The sequence below is a fragment of the Ranitomeya variabilis genome, chromosome 1, assembly GCF_051348905.1.
Source record: "Ranitomeya variabilis isolate aRanVar5 chromosome 1, aRanVar5.hap1, whole genome shotgun sequence".
Taxonomy (NCBI): Eukaryota; Metazoa; Chordata; class Amphibia; order Anura; family Dendrobatidae; genus Ranitomeya; species Ranitomeya variabilis.
This window is the reverse complement of record NC_135232.1, coordinates 312542618-312564011: the sequence shown is the minus strand read 5'-3', so window position 1 is coordinate 312564011 and position 21394 is coordinate 312542618. Positions and strand designations below refer to the sequence as shown.

At 45.4% G+C, this 21394-nt stretch overlaps 2 protein-coding genes across 3 annotated transcripts in view; one reads left to right on the top strand and one right to left on the bottom strand.

The window, feature by feature from the left end:
- The window catches only part of MTMR3 (myotubularin related protein 3), a 63139-nt gene extending 51713 nt beyond the window's left edge, over nucleotides 1-11426 (bottom strand). Inside the window, exon 1 of one of the 2 annotated variants that reach the window (XM_077297027.1) lies at nucleotides 11177-11426. The gene's annotated coding sequence lies outside the window, so the exon portion shown is untranslated. The remainder of the gene's footprint in view (nucleotides 1-11176) is intronic. The other variant, XM_077297037.1, reaches the window with a different exon arrangement.
- The window catches only part of ASCC2 (activating signal cointegrator 1 complex subunit 2), a 67322-nt gene continuing 57332 nt past the window's right edge, over nucleotides 11405-21394 (top strand). Inside the window, exon 1 of the mRNA XM_077297059.1 lies at nucleotides 11405-11465. The gene's annotated coding sequence lies outside the window, so the exon portion shown is untranslated. The remainder of the gene's footprint in view (nucleotides 11466-21394) is intronic.

Genomic DNA, 21394 nt, shown 5'->3' with positions numbered 1-21394 from the left:
TTTCCCCTGAGCAAGCTCAAGTGGTCTCTGAGTATTTATGACTGCTCGGAGATTTAGTTTTAGTCTCCGCTGCATGATTTGCGGCTGCTAGACAGGCTGAATACAAGTGGGAATTCCCTAACAGACATGCAACCCCCACACGTAACCAGCCTGTCAAGCAGTCAAGTCATGGAGCTGCGTGGACAAACTAAAATCGCCGATCACTCCAAAAAATCCTCGGAGACCACACGAGCGTGCTCGGGGGAAACCTGAGTAACAAGTATACTGTCTCATCACTAGTAATATGTTGGGATCACAGGATTTTATTTTTTTTTTATATTAATACATCCTAAAATATTGTATTACTTTTGTATATAGTCCCATTACCCCAATGTATTGTTATTGTAGATTTTAGTTATTTGCTTTATGGTAGAAGTGTCAGTGTGCTGCACAGTGGGAAACACCCTGAACACTGCATTTTTTGCCTAGCGTGTCAAGAGATAAGCTGGCACTGGGAGCACTTGGAGTTGGCATTAACATCCAGCCTGGCACAGAAGTGTGACTTCATAATGAGAGCATGGAGCCAACTTCATGGTGTCAGGCATTGCTGAAACTGAGGAAAGGTAAAGGGTGGCTGGACCTTCCATGATTATCCAATTACGGTAGTCCCTGGCAGTGTTGCTTGTGGCCTGAAATCCAGCGCAACCCCACATCTGCATGGGCAGCTAGACTGCCTGTTCTTTGTAGTGCACCATGAAGCTTGATTTTTTTTTTTTCGCCTTTTACATAAAGCAAACAAAGAAGCCACCACCAATAGGCTTTGTACCCCATAGATTAAGCCATCTTTACTAGGAAACCAGTTTTGTTGGTTACAAAAAGATTTTACTCCATTATGATAATGTCATCATTTTATAGCCCTTATATTACAGTACATAAGCATTGTTTCAGGATGAACACAGTCAGCTGACAGTAGATAAAGAGACGCGCTCACTGAGCAGGTGACTGTCACACCTGGAGTGACGCAACATGTAGAAAGACAGCAGGGGCACTAAACAATGTCAGGTATTCATCAGATGGCTGCAGAATGAATCATTTAACATGCCAGGAGGCGGATGTAGCCTGGTTGTGAAATTATACTAGCTGTGGCTGGAAAAGTTTATATGAAGTGTGCAGGGCAGAAAATACCAGTGAGGGCCCAGATCTAAAGTGCAGCAGACACATGGGGTGGATCCATCATTGCCATCGTGGGGGGGGGGGGGGTGTTTCACAAATGGGCTGCAGGCCAAGTTCACATGTACAGTACTCTGAAATGCATCCTGTAAGCAGGAAAACTACTCCATTTCAATCTGTAGAATACAGCAGTTTTCTTCCGCGTTACAACAAAATGCAACTGCATCTTTTCAGACAAAAAAAAAAAAAAAAAAAGTGTTTGTACATCTTGTTCAGATAAAGCCCCCCATACAAGTTAGACTAATGTTTATGCAGGCACCGAACCACTGGTAGTCAGGGGGGAGTTGTGCATCAGGCCTCTCCAGTCTGCTACCAGATGTACCTTGGGTTGGTTCTCACAGGAGCACTCGTGTATGGGGAGCCGGCTGACAGGTGTTGGCCGAGAGATCAGATGAATCTTCATTCTGTCGACAGCAACCTATCAATAACCCATTGCTGATGGATCTGTGTCTTGGCCTCATATTGTCTTTTACACCAGTTATTGGCTATGTGCACACGATGCAGATTTGCAGTGGATTTTTCCGTGCAGATCCGCACTGATGTACAGTACAATGTTATATAAAATCAGTGCGGAATTGCTGCGGATTTCAAAGAAGTGCATGTCACTTTTGTGCGGATCTGCAGAGTTTCTGCAACCCTCCATGTTAAAAATCCAGTGGCAAAAAACACTGAAAATGTGCACAAAATCTGCCGCTGCGGATTCTGCCAGGAGATGCGGATTTTGTGTAGAAAATTCTGCACCTCTTTTCCTACGTGTGCACATAGCCATTAACAGTGGCCAGTCTTCTCCATGGCTGTGGTGTGAAGATAGCAGTTTGGGAGCAGTTTAACATGTAACAAGGATCGCTCAAAGTCCTGAGAGCCCAGGAGATAATGTGCTGACTAGGACAGAACTTGACACATGAGACAAGTTAAAAGGGAAGGAGATTCGGCCTTTTAATCTCTCCAAAGAGTGGTTCCTACATACACTTGAAGGACTGTGCTCAGGCGAAAAGCCATGGAGTCATAGGCTGCATTGCAGAGCTACTGGTCTGTGCAGGCAGACTATTACCCTTGTCTAGACAAACAGAAGCAAGAAGCTCCGCCACGTCAGGGGTGCTGACAGCTGGGGCTGACCGATAACAGACTGTCACCTTCACAGCATGCAGTCAGGATAGCACAGGCTAGAATTGGTGTGTCTGCCAGGCCGCAGATCAGCTATCACAACAGTGCATGCATGTGCTTTATGGACAGGCCTGCTGTTATCACAGGACACGGATACATGTCTGTTACACCACATTTACACTTTAAAAAGGAAAATGGACAAGTCTACAACCACTAAACTGTTAGAAAGCCATTACTATTCTGTATGACAAGCAGGCTGTAGAGATAAAAGTCACCAGTAAAGAGTCAAGGGGGTGGGACCAGTCTCCTATGGAGTCATGCAGTCCTGGCATTGCAAGCCATTACTGGCTGAGGCCTAAATAACTTACTTTCACTGAGCCGGATGCTTTAGTAAGCTTGTAGTGCCCATACTGTAAGTAACTAGCTCTGACTCTACAGTCAGCCGCCTCAGCTACACAGCCCCCAGGAACGACAGGTGTCTGCAGCCATACACAGGGAAGCCTCTTGTTTTTCACCCCTTTATAGGCAATGGTGCTGCAATGGCATCTAACAGTAGCACGAAAGTGGTGAAATAAGTCAATGCGAGTCAAAATTCACAGAAAAATCTGCAACATTAAGATTCCCATACACATCAAGGAAAAGATGCAACAAATGGACAAGCTGAGAATTTAAAATCTTTGCACCTTAGATCAATTCCTGCTGTGTTGAGATTTGCATATATATATATATATATATATCTCTATCTATTGTTTGGCAGCCAGTGTCTAGATCCCAGTGGGGCATCAACAGGATTTATTTTGGTTTGTTTTTTGTTTTTTTAAAGAGTTTTTGGACTCCACCTCAAACCCATGAGATCTGATGCCAATTTGTCCAGCTAAATTCTCTGGAATCTGTTGAATTTACAGTGGAAATTATCCCATTTAAGTGAATACACACTAAATAATCTATATAAAGAGGGACACTGAAGTCATCTTTTGACATGCTGATGAGTGACATTTACACAGACTATGCGCATAAAAGAATAGCATGGGTATGGGCGAGAACAATATGTAGTCTAAGCCCACCAAACAAAACCCATGGTTGTTATCAGCAAAACAAAAACCAGCAAGGCCATTACCTGGCACAGAGACAGGCATGTCACTATTCCTGTGATCCGGAATATGTAAACATTCCCTGTGTAGCGATCTCAAATCACAAGACTTATCACATAGGAAGCCCAGTGCAGAAGCGCCCACTCTGCAGACACTCAAGGTTGCAAGAAAAAATAGAATTTACCAACACCCAACAACCCCCTATTTAAATCAAATTTGCCATCTCCAAATCATAACGTACTATATAATTGTCTAAGGGTCACTTCCGTCTGTATGTCTGTCACGGATATTCATTGGTAGCGGCCTCTGTAATGTAATCCAAGTCGCTGATTGGTCGTGGCAAAACAGCGACGGGCACAGTCTGGTGGAAAAATGGCCGCTCCTTACTCCCCGCAGTCAGTGCCCGCTCCGTACTCCCCTCCAGTCTGTCCTCACACAGGGTTAATGGCAGCGGTAACGGACCGCGTTATGCCGCGGTGTAATGCACTCTGTTACCGCTGCTATTAACCCTGTGTGACCAACTTTTTACTATTCATGCTGCCTATGCAGCATGAATAGTAAGACTATCCAATGTTAATAAAAAAATTGTTATATACACATCGTCCGTCGGCCCCCGGATCGACAATAGGCCTTTCCCACTCGCGACGCTCCGGTAACCGTTCCATGCTGCGATCTCGCGAGATGATGTAGCGGTCTCGCGAGACCGCTATGTCATAGTCTCGCGAGACTGCAATGCACTCTTGAGAACGGAGCGCACGAGCAGCGTCGGTAACCGCTTCGCTTGGATCCAGGGGCTCCGGAAGACGAGTATAACACTTTTTATTTATTTATTTAATTTATTTACTTACAGGGATATGATGCCCACATTGCTATATACTACGTGGGCTGGCCAATATGCTACGCGACATGCATATTCTAGAATACCCGATGTGTTAGAATCGGGCCACCATCTAGTTCCAGGACATAATCAGGCACAGAGGTAAGAGGGCTTGTGATGGACTCCACAGAACATTGCTAAAGCACCTTGTCTGCCTTACTGTACATCTACACACCCGTGTTCCTATAGGAGCCTGCTATAGTTTTCATATTCAACTGCTAGGAGGAGAAAAGTTAATGAGGAAGGGTCAGTTCTTCAGAACTACATTTCTAACACAATGAAGTCATTTGCATTCATTCACATCACAAATATTTGTCATTAATGCAGAGCTCAAATTATTCTTTAAGGGGTTATCAACTGCCTCAGGAGCCAAGAGGCGTCATTGTTATGACATACATCAGCACCTTGGAAGGAATCGATGGGTACTGTGCACTTGTCCTGTGCCAGGCATTAGGACTATGATGCACTTGGATGCTCGGGATGTGCCACAAATGTCACATACGGCATGTCATCGGTCTCTCACCTCCCAATGCATAAGATGCTGGAAATCCCGCAGCGCCAATATTAGACTTGTAGCAATTAAAGGCATTTAAATAAGGGCTTGTGCACACAAGCATTAAGGAGCAGTACCATGTGGATTTCAAATACTGTGCTTAAAGGGGGTTGTCCACTGTTCTGAAAACACGCTGTCATTTTATACTGGGGCATATAGTATCTAAGAAGAATCGATAACTCTCGCACTGGCGCCGTTCCTGGGACCTCAGCGGCGGGTCTTCCAAGGTTCAGGTGACATTTATGCGATCTGAGCGCTATGTTAGGTCAGCAGTCACTAATCTACTTCACCCATGCTTTTTTTTCCCCCCATGCTTTTTTTTCCCCCAGTGAACCACAATCATCTGAAGGAACAGCAAGAACGGCAGACCATTGGCCCAGACAACCATGCCATGAGAGCAACAGCACCAAATAGCTCATTTTTATTGGACACTGAGGAATAGCTTTTAGGAAGGGACGTCCAAATAGTGGAGAATCTATGGATTTCTTCGCACGATCCAAGACCCCTGTACAGGTCTGTGTGCACGTAGGCTAAGAAACAAACGTTTAAGGTCATACACAGGTTTCAATAGGCCTGTACTATAATTTGGCCATAATTAAAATTGTTGTAAATTCTGACATTGTTCCATTACACCTCCGCTGTCATAGAAACAAGTTTAACCCCTTGCTCCCACAGCCAGTTTACCCTTTATTTTATTGAGAAATGCAAAGACAAAACTTATTTTTCAATTGACAGCCATATGAGCGCTTTTTATTTTCCAAGACAGTTACTGTTCCGAGTGATAATTTTACCATACAATGTACTAAAAACAGTAAAGATTCAGGGTGGTATGAAATTGTGGAGAAAATTATATATATATATATATATATATATATATATATATATATATATATATATATATATTTTATATATGTATATAATCTACTGTATATCCTTTGGGTTTTGTTGTAGTAAACATGACCCGGAAACTTAATATTCCAGGTGGGTACAATTACAGTAATGCTAGACGTGTCCAGTTATCTCATAGTGAAAATTTCAGATGTTTATAGGGCGGAAAAAAAAAATAAAAATCATAATTTTCCTTCTCCCGTAAGGTTTATATTTTTGTGTTGAGCTGTGTTTGCTGAGATTATGGTGTTCTAGATACCAATTTGATAGCTTGTTACATTTTTAGGGCAGTGTGTATTGTTTTCCCCCCCTTCATCTAACATATGGGTCAAATTATTTACGTCGACCGGACTTGTGGACGCAATGAGAGCAAAGTTATGACTTGTATTAATAGTAATTATAACAATTCTGCAACATCTACTAGTTTAAGTTGGGCACAAGCGCTGCTGACAGGTCGACTTTCAAACCTCAAAAACATTCAATGGAAAACAAAGTGATGAACACACACGGTAACATCTACTATCTGACCAGTCAGACAGCCGCAGGCCGGCACGGAGTAAATATTGATCAAAGCACCAAATAGCTGGGTCTAGCTTCAGATAACCCAGACAGTCTCAAGGACAAGGATCATGAATTTCATTTCCCACTGGAAGATTATGCATCATATTCAGCAGAAAAAAATTATTTGCTTTTAATAAGATAATAGGTGAGGATTCCTGATATTTCCATCACATGCAACACTAAGGAAATCCTGAAAATCTGACATGTTGGGGGCCACCGGACTTAAGTTTGGAAAACACTGATCTGGCATGTATGGTGGTCAAACTCTTCCCCCATCCTTTAAAGGGAACCTGTCACCCAGTTTTTTCAGTATGAGATAAAAAATACCATTAAATAGGGCCTGAGCTGTGCGTTACAATAGTGTATTTTGTGTGCCCTGATTCCCCACCTATGCTGCCGAAATACCTTACCAAAGTCGCCGTTTTCGCCTGTCAATCAAGGTGGTCTGGTCAAATGGGCGTGGTGAAATCGCTTCTTCTCCCCCAGATCTTGCTTATCTTTCCGTTGGTGGCGTAGTGGTTTGCGCATGCCCAACAGCGGAATGCACTGCGCAGCTGAAGAAAGAGCGCGATCTGCGCTATTCACCGCTTTATCGCTGGCGGCGGCCATCTTCCTGAGGCCGCGCGTGCGCAGATGGAGCGCTCTGCTGCCTGGGGCTTCACGAAAATGGCCGCGGGATGCCGCGCATGCGCAGATGGAGGGGATGCCGCGCATGCGCAGATGGAGATCGCGGAGGCCATTTTCCTGAAGCAGAGTTCACATATCGGCTTCAGGAAAATGGCCGCCGCGATCTCCATCTGCGCACACGCGGCATCCCGCGGCCATTTTCCTGAAGCCCCGGGCAGCAAAGCGCTCCACCTGCGCACGCGTGGCCTCAGGAAGATGGCCGCCGCCAGCGATAAAGCGGTGAATAGCGCAGATCGCGCTCTCTTCAGCTGCGCAGTGCATTCAGCTGTTGGGCATGCGCAAACCACTATGCCACCAACGGAAAGATAAGCAAGATCTGGGGGAGAAGAAGCGATTTCACCACGACCATTTGACCAGACCACCTTGATTGACAGGCGAAAACGGCGACTTTAGTAAGGTATTTCGGCAGCATAGGTGGAGAATCAGGGTACACAAAATACACTATTGTCCAGCACAGCTCAGGCCCTATTTAATGGTATTTTTATCTCATACTGAAAAAAACGGGGTGACAGGTTCCCATTAACACTGCAAAACAAATCACATTGGCATGTCTGGCTGTTTATCCCTTTGGCTATGTGCACACATTCAGGATTTCTTGCAGAAATTTCCTGAGTAAAAATGGAAATTTTCTGCAAAAAATCTGCAAGAAACCTGCATGCGTTTGTTTTTGATGCTTTTTTTGCCGATTTTTCCAGACATTTCCCAATGCATTATATAGTGGGAAATCTGCAAAATTAATGAGCATGCTGCGTTTACCGCAATGCTTTTTTTTTACGGAAAAAAAAAAAAAGCATCATGTGCACAAAAATTGCAGAATGCATGCTTTTTTTGCGGTTTTATAGCGGAAAAAAAGTGAAAAATCAACGTGTGCACACAGCCTCTCCCAGCTGGGAGAAAAAAAAATTAAAAAAAATACACCCACTTGTGCTTGGTAAGGGTAAGTTCACACAGGGTGTTTTTGCTGATTTTTTTTCTGCAGCAAAACCTGATCTTCTTGGCAGGAAAGAAGCTGCGTCAAAAACGCAGGTTTAGGTACGTTTTTTTCCCCTTTGTCCACGCTAATGTCCTTGGATTTTCAGCAGCAAATAATGATACCTGTGTTTATTCCAGCAACCATTCAAGTCAATGGCAGAAACAAAACACAGCAAAATGCTGAAAGAAGTGACATGCTCCATGTCCAGTATTTTGCTGCGTTTTTTGATCAAACAAAAAAACCCAATGTGTGTGCATGAGATTTCTGAAATCTCAGGCTTTGCTGGCATTTTAAAAAGCAGCTGAAAATTTGCGTTAAAAAAAGCGCAGCAAAAACACCCTGTGTGAACTTACCCTTAAGTGTACATGTTTATGATGGAGTCAGAAGATAGAAGCATGTGCGAGTCTATCGATATGAAAAAAAATATATATATAAAATATATCCCATACATAGCAGCAGGTTATAACAGACAATAGGCAACACTTACTAGACTAGAAAGTTATCAACTGCTGCACAAAAGCAGATAGCAAAGGGATGACCGATGCAAAAACTCAGATTTTTTTGCATAAAAATATGAAGATTTTTTTTACTGTCATGTGACCTTAGCCTTTATTAATAACGGATTACCGTGCTGCATGTCCAGCAATCTGTAAAGTCCTCGGGCAGACAATTACCAGTCTTAGATAAGCATTATAGTGATGAGCGAATGTGCTCCGATAACCTCTTATCAGAGCATCTGGGAGTGCTAGTGCATTATGTTAAGAGCCCCTGCAGCTGCATGTTTTGCCATCTGTTGGACAGCCTCAGCACATGTGGGGATTGCCTGTTAGGGAATCCCTACGTGTTGAGGCTGTCCAAAAGCCACAAATAATGCAGCCAGTGTGACTTGAACATAATATATGAGCACACCCAGATGCTCTGATTAACACCAGAGCATGGGCGGATAAGATGTTGTCTGGGCACATACACTCATCACAAGCAACACTCATCACAAGCAAGCAATCTGCAGAAGTCCCAATTTGTAGTCACCACTGTCATTGTGTGACTAATAGGGAATGTACTGCTTTAGTCCTCATTGTTAGAAGGAATGTCATACTACACACCAAGTCCCCTGTAAAGCCTCATTCACACACCAGTATTTGTATGCCAATGCCAGGGGTGGAACTTACAGAGCAAAGTTACAATTGAAAGATTGACACCTGTTCTGTATTGAAGACTCCGTTGTCATACAAATCAGGGCTCTGAAGTTGGAGTCCATTTTGGTGGAGTTGGAATAAAATGGACCAACTTCGACTAAATATAATAAATTAGACTCAGTAGTTCAGTGCTATAAAGGTTTCCATAAGAATTTGGGAAGGTTATGAAGTGTCCTATGAATGTCTGTTCTGTTCCTGGTCTAAGGATCTCTGCTTTTAGTGGAGATGAATCTGTGCTGCACTTTATGTACATGCTCAGTAGTGACCAGTGCTGTGGGGTCGGAGTAGGGAAATTGGGTTGGTGGTTTGGGGCTTACTGACTCCACACCTCTGACTTACTGATACAAAAATACTGTCTCTAGAACACACAGAAGCCAACATCTAATATTGTTAGCCATATTGGTTTAGCCCTACACATACAAACCACTAACAGGCTGCAATGTTAGCTCATCTTTCACGGCCGTCAGTAGTTGCTGTCTGGTCGTTTACATCATTGCTCTTTGTACTATATACTATAAAATGGGTAGATACAATGCAGCCAGTCCAGAGACTGCCAGACAGGTCTCCTGAGATTTATGGGTGGCTGTGTATATAGTGGAGCCTTTCCTGATTATCTGCCCTATGACATAAAAACTCATTCATCATCATTGTGCACCTGACCTTCAGCTTGTACAAATCTGCCTTTGAATCAATCACCAATACAAGACAGCAGAGTTCTGCCTAATCCATTTTATCAATGACCCATTTCTGGAAGTAGCTGTCATTAGCGACTGCTCTGGGAGCAGAACAATGGGGCTATGCAGGTGCTGGGAAAATTCCTGAGTGGCATAGTGAGCACATTCCTGACAGTATGACACAGTAAGGAGATGTGCCAGAGAGTGCTGGTTCACCCCGCTGGAATTTGGATTTTGCATCTCACCTCAGTCACATGACTACTTACTGAACTAAAAGCATGTGGAATTAAAGAGACCTACACATAACTGGCCCCAGGAAGCTTGCAGCAATGTTTATGTAGCGGTGGTAGAAAGCCAGGAGTGTGAGTGATACTACAGGCTAACGATACAGCGGCCGCAGTATTAGTGCATACAATGAGTAGATCTGTTCATTCATTAAGTAAAGGCAGTAAGGACATTGCATGGGTGGGCTCAATGTATCCACAAACGAGTCCGTGCACTGAGAGAGTCTGAGACCGCACTGGGCAGGATCTGGTCCCAAATAAACATCTGCTGGGGACAGAATACAGCCAGGTCCACGCTCCTCACCATGGGTGCTAGTAGCCAGAGACCACAGCCGAGATGTCACTACAATTCTGTGGACCTGCCCAATTACAAAGCAGGAGCCATCACTTCTCCCAGATCTGGAATCTAACAAGTGCAGAAACCTCGGGAAAGAAATCTGACCCTCCGTCTTCTCCCACGCACTGGCTGCAGAGCCACAGATGGACCCATTGGAGCCCCACTGGGGCAACAGACAGTCTTTGGAGAAGACATGATGACGCTGCGGACCAACATCTGCACAGATTTATCCCACTGGGTGAAAGTGGTAATAAGTGGCCCCTTACACGTGAGGACACGGCCTTAAGGGTCCTGGCGACGATTCCAAGCCCACCCATCAACCCTATAACGGAAGCAAACGGAATATGTACAGGAACATGAAGAGCACAAACATAGCGGCTGCTGATGGGAGAGCCCAGGCCAGCAGGGGTTAACCTCACAGCCCTACTTGCTCAGGTTATTATACTGTGTGCACTGATCAAACACCACACACACAGCACCAAGGCAATGCACACACCCTGCTAGAAGCCAGCAGCGAGCCAACAGGAGCACACTCAGTGAGCGGGCACTCGGTGAGCGGGCAGAGAGATGGGGTGCTCCTCAGCACCACACAGAGCAGTCGAGACTCATGGGAAGAGGAGGCAACATGCCCTCAGAGACGGGGCTGCACACCGGCCACAGCGGGAAACCGTGACACTACACAGGTAGCAGCTCTCACATGTACAGGCGGCCATGACACGCCACCAGCGCCCTGTGACGTTACCGTGCGGCTCTGCAGGATGAAGTCCCGGTGTCAGCTGCCTCGCCCCCCCCTCCCCGTTGTTGGTTGCTGTCAGTCCGAGCTCCGGGTTCTTCCTTCCTCTTCACAACCACAACAACATGGCGGAGGCGCGGGCACGTCGGGAAGGCCTATAGCAGGAGAGGGGAACGTCACGAGAACGCTCACGCACGGAGACACACCCACCGATAGGACAAGCATGAACGCGCAGACACGCCCCTTCTCGTGTAAACGCAGCTGTGCAGATCCTCAGCCAAAGGCAGAAGACGCTAGGGTGGGTGTGGCACTGGTGGGCGGGGCTTAACGCGTCGGGACTTCTACCTGTGACTGTCATCTGTCTGTATTGTGGGCGGGGCTACATGCTGCACTGGGCGCGTAGCTCGGCCCCAAACAAACCGCTTAAAGCGACACTGCACCGACGATGGTCTCACAGTCACGTCAGTCAGTATTCGCCCGGCTGTGCGAGGATCCTGGTGGCGCTTCTTTGTGCGGGTTCTTTAATTGGCTGGATGGGAGATAAAGGGGTTGTACACATCTAGGACAAATCTTACATGCATGGATTTGGGGGTCCAAAATAGTTTTGCACCATTTGCCTTTACAGGCGGTTTCTTTCCACATTCGACTTTGAACAGGTCAGGGGTCAGTTCTGAGAGGAACTTTAAAAAAATATAAATCTGAGAAGGTGGACGATCCCTTTCATTTGTGCATGGCGTGGGAATGCCCTCACACACCTGCACTCCCGGGGTCTCACCTACCAGACCTCCACTAAGTGCCACCTATTGTAGCACAAAGCCAAAATCAGAGCTCATGCTTTGCACTAAAGTGGAGCAACGGCGTGAAACACGTCTGCAAGTGGAGACTCTGGCTTGGCTCTTAGGCTACTTTCACACTAGCATCGGGTAAAGTCCGTCACAATGCGTCGTTTTGGAGAAAAAAAATGCATCCTGCAAAGCTGCCCACAGGAGGTGTTTTTTCCTCCATAGACTTGCATTAGCGACGGATTGCCACACGACGCATCCATCGTGCAACGGATGCATAGTGTTTTGGCGGACCGTCGGCACAAAAAAAGTTCCATGTAACTTTTTTGTGCATCGCGTCCGCCATTTTTGAAACTCCGCCCCCTCCTCCCCGGACTGCAGAATGGGCAGCGGATGCGTTGTAAAACTGCATCCGCTGCCCACGTCTTGCAGAAATTTCACAGGTTGCGTCGGCCCGACGCATTGCGACGGGCCCATACCGACACAAGTGTGAAAAGTAGCCTAATCCCAAGACATGTGACAAGGCGCGTTAAAGGGTCACTAATGACTTGTAGGATTGCTACTTCCAATAGGTGGCACTAGAGTTCAGTCCTCTTCCTCTCTGAGGAAGCAATTTACATATTTAGTTTCCCAGGAGTATTGTATGGCCTTTATGTCCCCTGATATACAAACGTGTCGCTCTACAAGGAGGAGCATTAGACCCCATTTAGAATTGGAGATGGGGAAGGAGCAGGTAATAGAATAGAGTCACAGTGAGGATTAGATTTCTGGCTGAGATTATAGCAAGATCTGTCATACAGGCAGCGTGCCACATTTACCAAGAGATACTTCCTGACTGGCAGGAATGGTTCATTCCCAGAAATGGGACACCGAGCTTGAAAGTGCTGGGACAGCTTGAAGAAACACACCCACTAACTTTGTTTGTTTTTTTCTTTAATGTGTGTATTAATAATTTCACCTACCACCTCTGTCCAGTACTGGGTCACACTAAGTCCCAGAAGTGACTTTCAATGCAAGTCTGCTTTTACCAAGGGGGCTTGGCAGTAGGCTGCACTGCCTTATTGCCACATGAGCATCACTCCACCTCAGGAACACCGACAACCATAAAAATTAGCACTAAATAAAGAGTCCCAGATCTCCGAAACATATGGGAGATTTAAGAAAAAACAAACACTGAATACTCAGGGAAGCATCAGATAAGAGCAAAAACTGGGCCCTCCTATGTAAGTCATGATCAGCTAAATTCCACCACCCCCATCCCAGACATAAAGGCAGCTACTCACCAACACAGATCAGAAAACTAAGCACTACAGGATGCGGCAGCCCCCCTTGATAAAGGCTGATTTATCACAGGTGCAAAATACTGATGAAGCAACCACTCACCTGCAATTCACGGAGGGGGCGGTCGCCTAGTATCAGAATTGCAATTGAAAAGTTTGTGTCCTTTTGATTTTTAGGCTACTTTCACACTAGCGTTGTACGAAGCACGTCGCAATGCGACGTACCGACGCATACTGTGCAAGAAAAACACAACGGGGGCAGCGGATGCAGTTTTACAACGCATCCGCTGCCCCATTGTGATGTGCGGGGAGGAGGGGGCGGAGTTTCGGCCGTGCATGCGCGGTCGGAAAAGGCGGACACGACGCACCAAAAAACGTTACATGTAACTTTTTTTGTGCCGACGGTCCGACGCAACACGTCGCATCCGTCACACGACGGTTGGAACGTGTGGCAATCCCTCGCAATGCGTCGCTAATGCAAGTCTATGGAGAAAAAACGCATCCTGCAAGCAATTTTGCAGGATGCGTTTTTTCTCCAAAACGACGCATTGCGAAGTGCGTCGTACGACGCTAGTGTGAAAGTAGCCTTAGTGTAGGGTTTCAAAAGACAATGAGGACCCTTGGCGTGGGTTGCTTGCATGTTTTAGCCAAAATATCGACCAATATCACATACATATTATATATATTTTACTGTACATTTTTATGCAGACTGCAGCCAAACCCATCAATGTTTATCTTGTAAACTAGGGTCCTTGTGGGGTGCACTTATAAAAGTGCTGGGCAGCCCACCTAACCTAATATTGGCGTCATTAAGAGGCTGTAAGGCTACTTTCACACTAGCGTTAACTGCAATACGTCGCAAATGCGTCGTTTTGCCGAAAATACGCATCCAGCAAAAGTTCTTGCTGGATACGTTTTTTCGTCATAGACTAACATTAGCGACGCATTTGCGACGCATTGCCAAACGTTGCGTCCGTTTTGCGACGCTTGGGCGTGTGGTAGCGGACCGTCGGGAGAAAAAAACGTTACATGTAACGTTTTTTGCTCCCGACGGTCCGCTTTTTCCGACCGCGCATGCGCAGCCGGAACTCCGCCCCCACTTCCCCGCACCTCACAATGGGGCAGCGGATGCGTGGGAAAAATACATCCGCTGCCCCCGTTGTGCGGCGGAGACCACGCTAGCGTCGGGAACGTCGGCCCGACGCACAGCGACGGGTTGTTCCCGACGCTAGTGTGAAAGTAGCCTAAGCCATCACTGTGCATTACTTCTGTGTGATTGGCGCCTTATATAAGCCTTAACTGTGTTCACTTCTTAAGGTACCGTCACATTAAGCGACGCTGCAGCGATAGCGACAACGATGCCGATCGCTGCAGCGTCGCTGTTTGATCGCTGGAGAGCTGTCATACAGACCGCTCTCCAGCGACCAACGATGCCGAGGTCCCCGGGTAACCAGGGTAAACATCGGGTTGCTAAGCGCAGGGCCGCGCTTAGTAACCCGATGTTTACCCTGGTTACCAGCGTAAAAGTAAAAAAAACAAACAGTACATACTCACCCAGCGTCCCCCAGCTTCTGCTTCCTGACACTGACTGAGCTCCGGCCCTAACAGCACAGCGGCTTTCACTTTCACTTTAGGGCCGGCGCTCAGTCAGTGTCAGGAAGCAGACGCTGGGGGAGGTATGACGCTGGGTGAGTATGTACTGTTTGTTTTTTTTTACTTTTACGCTGGTAACCAGGGTAAACATCGGGTTACTAAGCGCGGCCCTGCGCTTGGTAACCCGATGTTTACCCTGGTTACCAGTGTAAAACATCGCTGGTATCGTTGCTTTTGGTGTCAAACACAACGATACACGGCGATCGGACGACCAAATAAAGTTCTGGACTTTATTCAGCGACCAGCGACATCACAGCAGGATCCTGATCGCTGCTGCGTGTCAAACTAAACGATATCGCTAGCGAGGACGCTGCAACGTCACGGATCGCTAGCGATATCGTTTAGTGTGACGGTACCTTTAGGCTGCCGTCACACTAGCAGTATTTGGTCAGTATTTTACATCAGTATTTGTAAGCCAAAACCAGGAGTGGGTGATAAATGCAGAAGTGGTGCATGTGTTTCTATTATACTTTTCCTCTAATTGTTCCACTCCTGGTTTTGGGTTACAAATACTGATGTAAAATACTGACCAAATACTGCTAGTGTGACAGCAGCCTAAGACCACGTTTACAGGGTCAGTATTTTACCTCAGTATTTGGCCACGTTCACACTATCAGTATTTGGTGAGTGTTTTACCTCAGTATTTGGCCACGTTCACACTATCAGTATTTGGTGAGTGTTTTACCTCAGTATTTGGCCACGTTCACACTATCAGTATTTGGTGAGTGTTTTACCTCAGTATTTGGCCACGTTCACAGTATCAGTATTTGGTGAGTGTTTTACCTCAGTATTTGGCCACGTCACACTATCAGTATTTGACCTCAGTATCTAAGCCAAAGTCATGTCCCCATAAGACCCACCCATAAATAAATGACACAACACACATTAAACTGGTGGAATAAATTGGCCGTGTGGTTTTATTTTGGTTATAAAAGAGCTTTAATAAATAACAATAAATAATCCCAATAATTTAAAAATCCATGTTAAAATTAACCAAATATCCAAGCCCACCCAACAGTAGGGTGACTTTTACCCCACAAATAAAACCAAACGACAAGGGATAATACAATTAAAAAAGGGAGGGAGGGCGGGCTCTTCTTTCTTGAAGCGACAGCGCAATGACAATCGCTGACAGGACCAAGGTATTTATAAACCAATAAAAGACCGCCAAATAACAGCTGGCCAATCAAATTTCATAAAATACTGAGCACGCAAAACCAGAAGAAACTGGTTTTAGCCGCTTTACATAAAAATAGCTCCACGAAATTTAACCCTTCGCTGGTGCTAACATTTCACTGCATAAACATATGTGGTCTATGGGGACATGAGACCCCCGCTCTATTTTTTTCTCGTTTGTGCGGGGGGGCAGACATGTCCCCATAAGACCCACCCATAAATAAATGACACAACACACATTAAACTGGTGGAATAAATTGGCCGTGTGGTTTTATTTTGGTTATAAAAGAGCTTTAATAAATAACAATAAATAATCCCAATAATTTAAAAATCCATGTTAAAATTAACCAAATATCCAAGCCCACCCAACAGTAGGGTGACTTTTACCCCACAAGGCCAAGGCTCAAAGAGACGAGGCCCCCCCCAAACCACACAGCCAAGTTTCGATAATATTACCCAAATTAAGATTAAATATGTCCAAACCAATTTCAGAGAGATGCACCAAATCCTGCCTAAACATTCCCGGCAAAAATCCTTCCAAATCAATATGTCTAAAAGAAAAACCTTTGATAATAGGCAAAAATTTTCCCATGGAAAAATTCACTCTTTTACGGATTTTGTCCAAAAAGGAAAGACCAGCTTGCTGCCATAATAGCCTAGGGATGATCTCAGAAAAGACAACACATGAAGATGGAAAGCTCTGTCTAATACAAATGAGATCAGACCGCATAGCGGCTAACAAGTTCAAAGTATTGGATTTTCCAAGATCATTACCTCCAACATGTAAAATTATTAAATCGGGAAAAGGAAACTTCAACATACAATTATGTAATTCACCGATCAAGGACATCCAACGCAACCCCCGTACGCTGTGCCAAAAAACCTGTGTTTCAGAAAGATGAAAAGACAAGTTCTCCGAATAGGAATGTAATTTGGCCCTCTTCTGTGCCCAAAAAACAAATGAATGACCAACGATCCATACCACTAGAGGACCTAAGAGAAAAAAAGGAATTTAGACATCATACAATTCATGGCGAACATAAAGTTTGAAGCGTTTAGAATCCCATCTACCTATCTTTTTAATGGCATCATCCGATAAGCCAGCCCTGGAAGCCTCGGTAGCTGCACCGATTCGAAATGAATGCGAAGTGAATCTAAGCTGACTTTTTCCAAGAAAACTCAAACATTTCTTCAGAATGAAATTAAATTGAAAAATAGTGACAGGGGATTCATTTCTATGCAAAAACAGAGGGCCCTGCACAGCAGGCCTTAAGTTAAGCCATTTCGAAAGGTTACGAACAGGGCATATCAACTGATCAGGAAAATAATTTAATCTAATCTCAGAACCCCTCCCCAACTGATCCGTTTTCGACATTCTGATGAAAATCAAAACAAATGATTCAAAAATCCGAATGTCCGACAACATAAGCCCGGAAGGTTCCGACTTTTTTGCAGAAACTACCTCGCCAACCCTTAGTGCCCCGAAAAAAGTAACGGAAAATATGGCGGAAAACAATAAAGCCTCCTCCAGATTTAAACACACATGCACCAATGCTGAGCATATTTGTGCTAGTAACTTAATAGAAATAGGTCGCCTGACATCTGGACAAAAATTATTTCTCTTCAGACCTTTTAAAAACTGCTTTACCAGAAAAAATTCCGTTAATGCCGTGCAGCCATTTAATCTCAAAAAGAAGGAAACCCCCGCAAGGCACTTGGCAACCGCGGAGTAAGAAAGACCTGCTGCAACCAGCGACTCTGCAAACTTCAATGCCAAAAAGGGGTTAGGGCCAGTTGCTTCCAGGCCGTAACGCCCAGAGAATTCAATCCATTTCCTCCACGCGGCAGAATAAGCAGCCCACGATCTTTTAGACAGTGAATTCTGGATACAATGAGAAATTATATTGGAATCCGTTCCCAAACTGAACGAGGGCAAGATGTCGGTTCTCTGTCCGCGAGTGGAACCTGTTGATAAAAACAGAGCCACTCACCACGCAAAATGAAATCAGTCAGGTAACTATGCTTACTAAGACTCAATTTCGCCTTCAACCAAATATTGGACTTCAAACACTCCAAGACCAACTGCCTCAAAATGATTGCACAATGCCGCTGTTTAGAGCACAGGGTATTAACAGAAAAAACGACCGATTGCGTCATTGATGGAAACAATATCCTGGAATCCTTCAAGTGAAAACCCCACAAATTGATACCAAGGTATAGGGAAAAAACTTCCCTAAAGAGAAGGTTCTCATTGATCTTCTTTGCTACCCATGCATCAGGCCATGGTAGAAACACCCAATGCGACTGAAAGAGAATTGCAATGCCCAGTTCGGGATCCGTAGAAAAAACGAAGGGGAAAAAATCCGCTGATGTGAAAGGAGATTGAATCACTGAACGTCCGTTAAAGTTTGACAGAAATGATAACCAAACTCTAGCATCCTCCTTCAAGCTAGAGCCAATACGGACATGCGAATTAGGAGATGATAAACCTTTAGTTGCCTCATACAAACTCCTAGAAAAAACCCTTCCAATAGGTACTACCTTCAGGGCAAAATTCAAAAGTCCAAGTAATGACTGGAGTTCCTTAAGTGTCACCTTGTCCTTGGACACAAGATTAAGAAGGGAACTCCGAAGCCGATCAATTTTATCTTGGGGGAGAGTCGTCTCCATATTGACCGAATCAATATTAATGCCCAAAAATTCGATACGACACGAAGGGGCTACCGTTTTTTCGTGAGCAATGGGTATGCCAAAATGAGAACAAATTTGCAGAAACGTATTTAGCGTTCTCATGCAAGAAGGGGATTGAGGAGGACCTATAAACAAAAAATCATCGAGGTAGTGTAAAACACCTGCTTCCACCTGACTATCCTCCAAAACCCAATGGAGAAAACGGGAAAAATTCTCAAAATAAAAACAAGATAGTGAAAAACCCATTGGTAGACATTTGTCAAAAAAGAAAAACCCGTCAAACTGAAAACCAAGGGAGTTAAAGCCGTCTGGATGAACCGGAAGAAGCCTAAAGGCTGATTTTATATCAGACTTGGCCAGCAAGGCGTTAGGCCCGAATTTTCTCAAAATGTCCAAAGCACTGTCAAAGGAGGAATAATTGACGGAGCATAATTCCTTATTAACTTCATCATTCAGAGATCGTCCAAGAGGATACGAAAGATGATGAATCATCCTGAAGGAGCCAGGCTCCTTTTTAGGAACAATGCCCAGGGGAGATATACGAAAATCTGAAAATGGTGGGGATAAAAACGGGCCCGCAATCCTACCCAGTTCAAGTTCTTGAAAAATCTTATCCCTAGCAACTTCCGGAAATTCTGAAAGGGAAGGTAAATTATTAACAAAAACACAGCCATTCCCTTTAAAAGCAGGCACATGAAAACCTACGGAAAAACCGTTATATAGAAGCTCACTGCTCTGACTGTCTGGATACCTGCTTAACCAGCTGACCATTCTTTCCAGCCTCACTGGTGATTGGGCCTTTTGAAACCGCATCCTTAGAGGATGACTGCTGAATGGCTTGCTTCTTAAAGCATTTCGCCATTGGATGGGAATTACCGCAGAATGAACATTCATGCTTAAAGCGGCAGGTGTTAGCCCATTTACAAAAGGACTCGTTATACGCAAAGCAAACGCCCCTTTTAGAAACCGAAGTGCCCGGCTGCTTGTTTACAGCATTCCTAACTGGAAGCATCAGATTTATCCAAATGCCGACATCTTTAACCCCCCACTTAACCTCAGGATGTACAGACAATTTGTGCCTAAAGGCCTCATCATAGCTCAGCCATGCAGAGCCACCAAAATTTTTATAAGCCTCCAGAATGATATCCAAATGTTGGAACAGGCTGCTACACAGGTTAGGGTATTTTTCCCCTAAAACTGCAGAATAAACGGCAAACGCCTGGATCCAATTGTGAAAGGATCTATAATTACGCTTCGCTTCATCAGAATCAGATTTATCATCCTTTTTATCACTTTTAGGTAGATGGTCTCTGCGAGGGAGTAATGAAAATATATCAACATACTGGTTATTCCATATGAGCTCTTTAACTGAAGAGCTCAAATGGAAGCCAAGGGGAGAAAGCTCACAAATGAGGGCTTCTTTAAATGGATTTACAGGAGGGGCATTCTGAGCAGGAGCTTCCACACTAGGTAAGACAGAAGCTGCTGCTGCTGAGGGGCGCAATGATGCCTCATTCAAGACCTCGGATAGTACAGATTTAATTAAATCTTTAAACTCACTATGAGGGACAGACATAGGGACACATTGAGTCTCACCCCTTGATGATTTTTCAGCTGGTCTCCTATCTTCGGCAGCGCTTGCACTCCAGCCCCCAGCGCAGGGCGAGCGCAGCTGCTCAGGGATGCTTGATTGACGAATCGCTTCTTCATCCGACGACTGCTCACCGACACTAAAAGCGGGTTGCACCCGCAGGGCAGCCGACAGTGAGGCCGCCCTGCAGCCAGATGTGGATGGGGCCAAGGCGCTTTTACGGCCGGCGCCCCTGCTGGCTCTGCCGGCGCCTCCTGATGACGCTGCAGGTTTCTGAGAAAAATGGCCGCCGAAGTCTCGCGATGGACTCCGAGACCTCGATGCCGGGCGGCGACGTGACCTCGCGCTCCCCTCAGAAGCGCCGCGCCGGGATGCCGGAGATGGAGACAAAGGGGAGAAGGCCTTCTTCTGTTTCCTCACACGGGGGCCGGACACCTCGGGATTCCCCTGCAGCGAGGCTTGACTCGCAGGCTGTGCCGATACCTCAGGTATAGGAGGAGGAGGAGCGGGCCCGGAGGCAGCTGCCGAAGGTTTTAACGCCAGGCAGCTCCTGAGCCATTCCATCCCATCTTCACCGCCGGCTCTAGCTACGAGTTCCTGCAGGAGTTTCTCCATTGTTCTCCCGGTCAGTCCTCTTCTTTCTTGAAGCGACAGCGCAATGACAATCGCTGACAGGACCAAGGTATTTATAAACCAATAAAAGACCGCCAAATAACAGCTGGCCAATCAAATTTCATAAATACTGAGCGCGCAAAACCAGAAGAAACTGGTTTTAGCCGCTTTACATAAAAATAGCTCCACGAAATTTAACCCTTCGCTGGTGCTAACATTTCACTGCATAAACATATGTGGTCTATGGGGACATGAGACCCCCGCTCTATTTTTTTCTCGTTTGTGCGGGGGGGCAGACAGGAGAGGAACAATCAGAGGAAAAGTATAATAGAAACACATCACCACTTCTGTATTTATCACCCACTGCTGAGGTAAAAAACTGACCAAATACTGAACGCGTGAACGTGGCCTTATACTAGGCAATCAGTCCCTTCATGAAGTG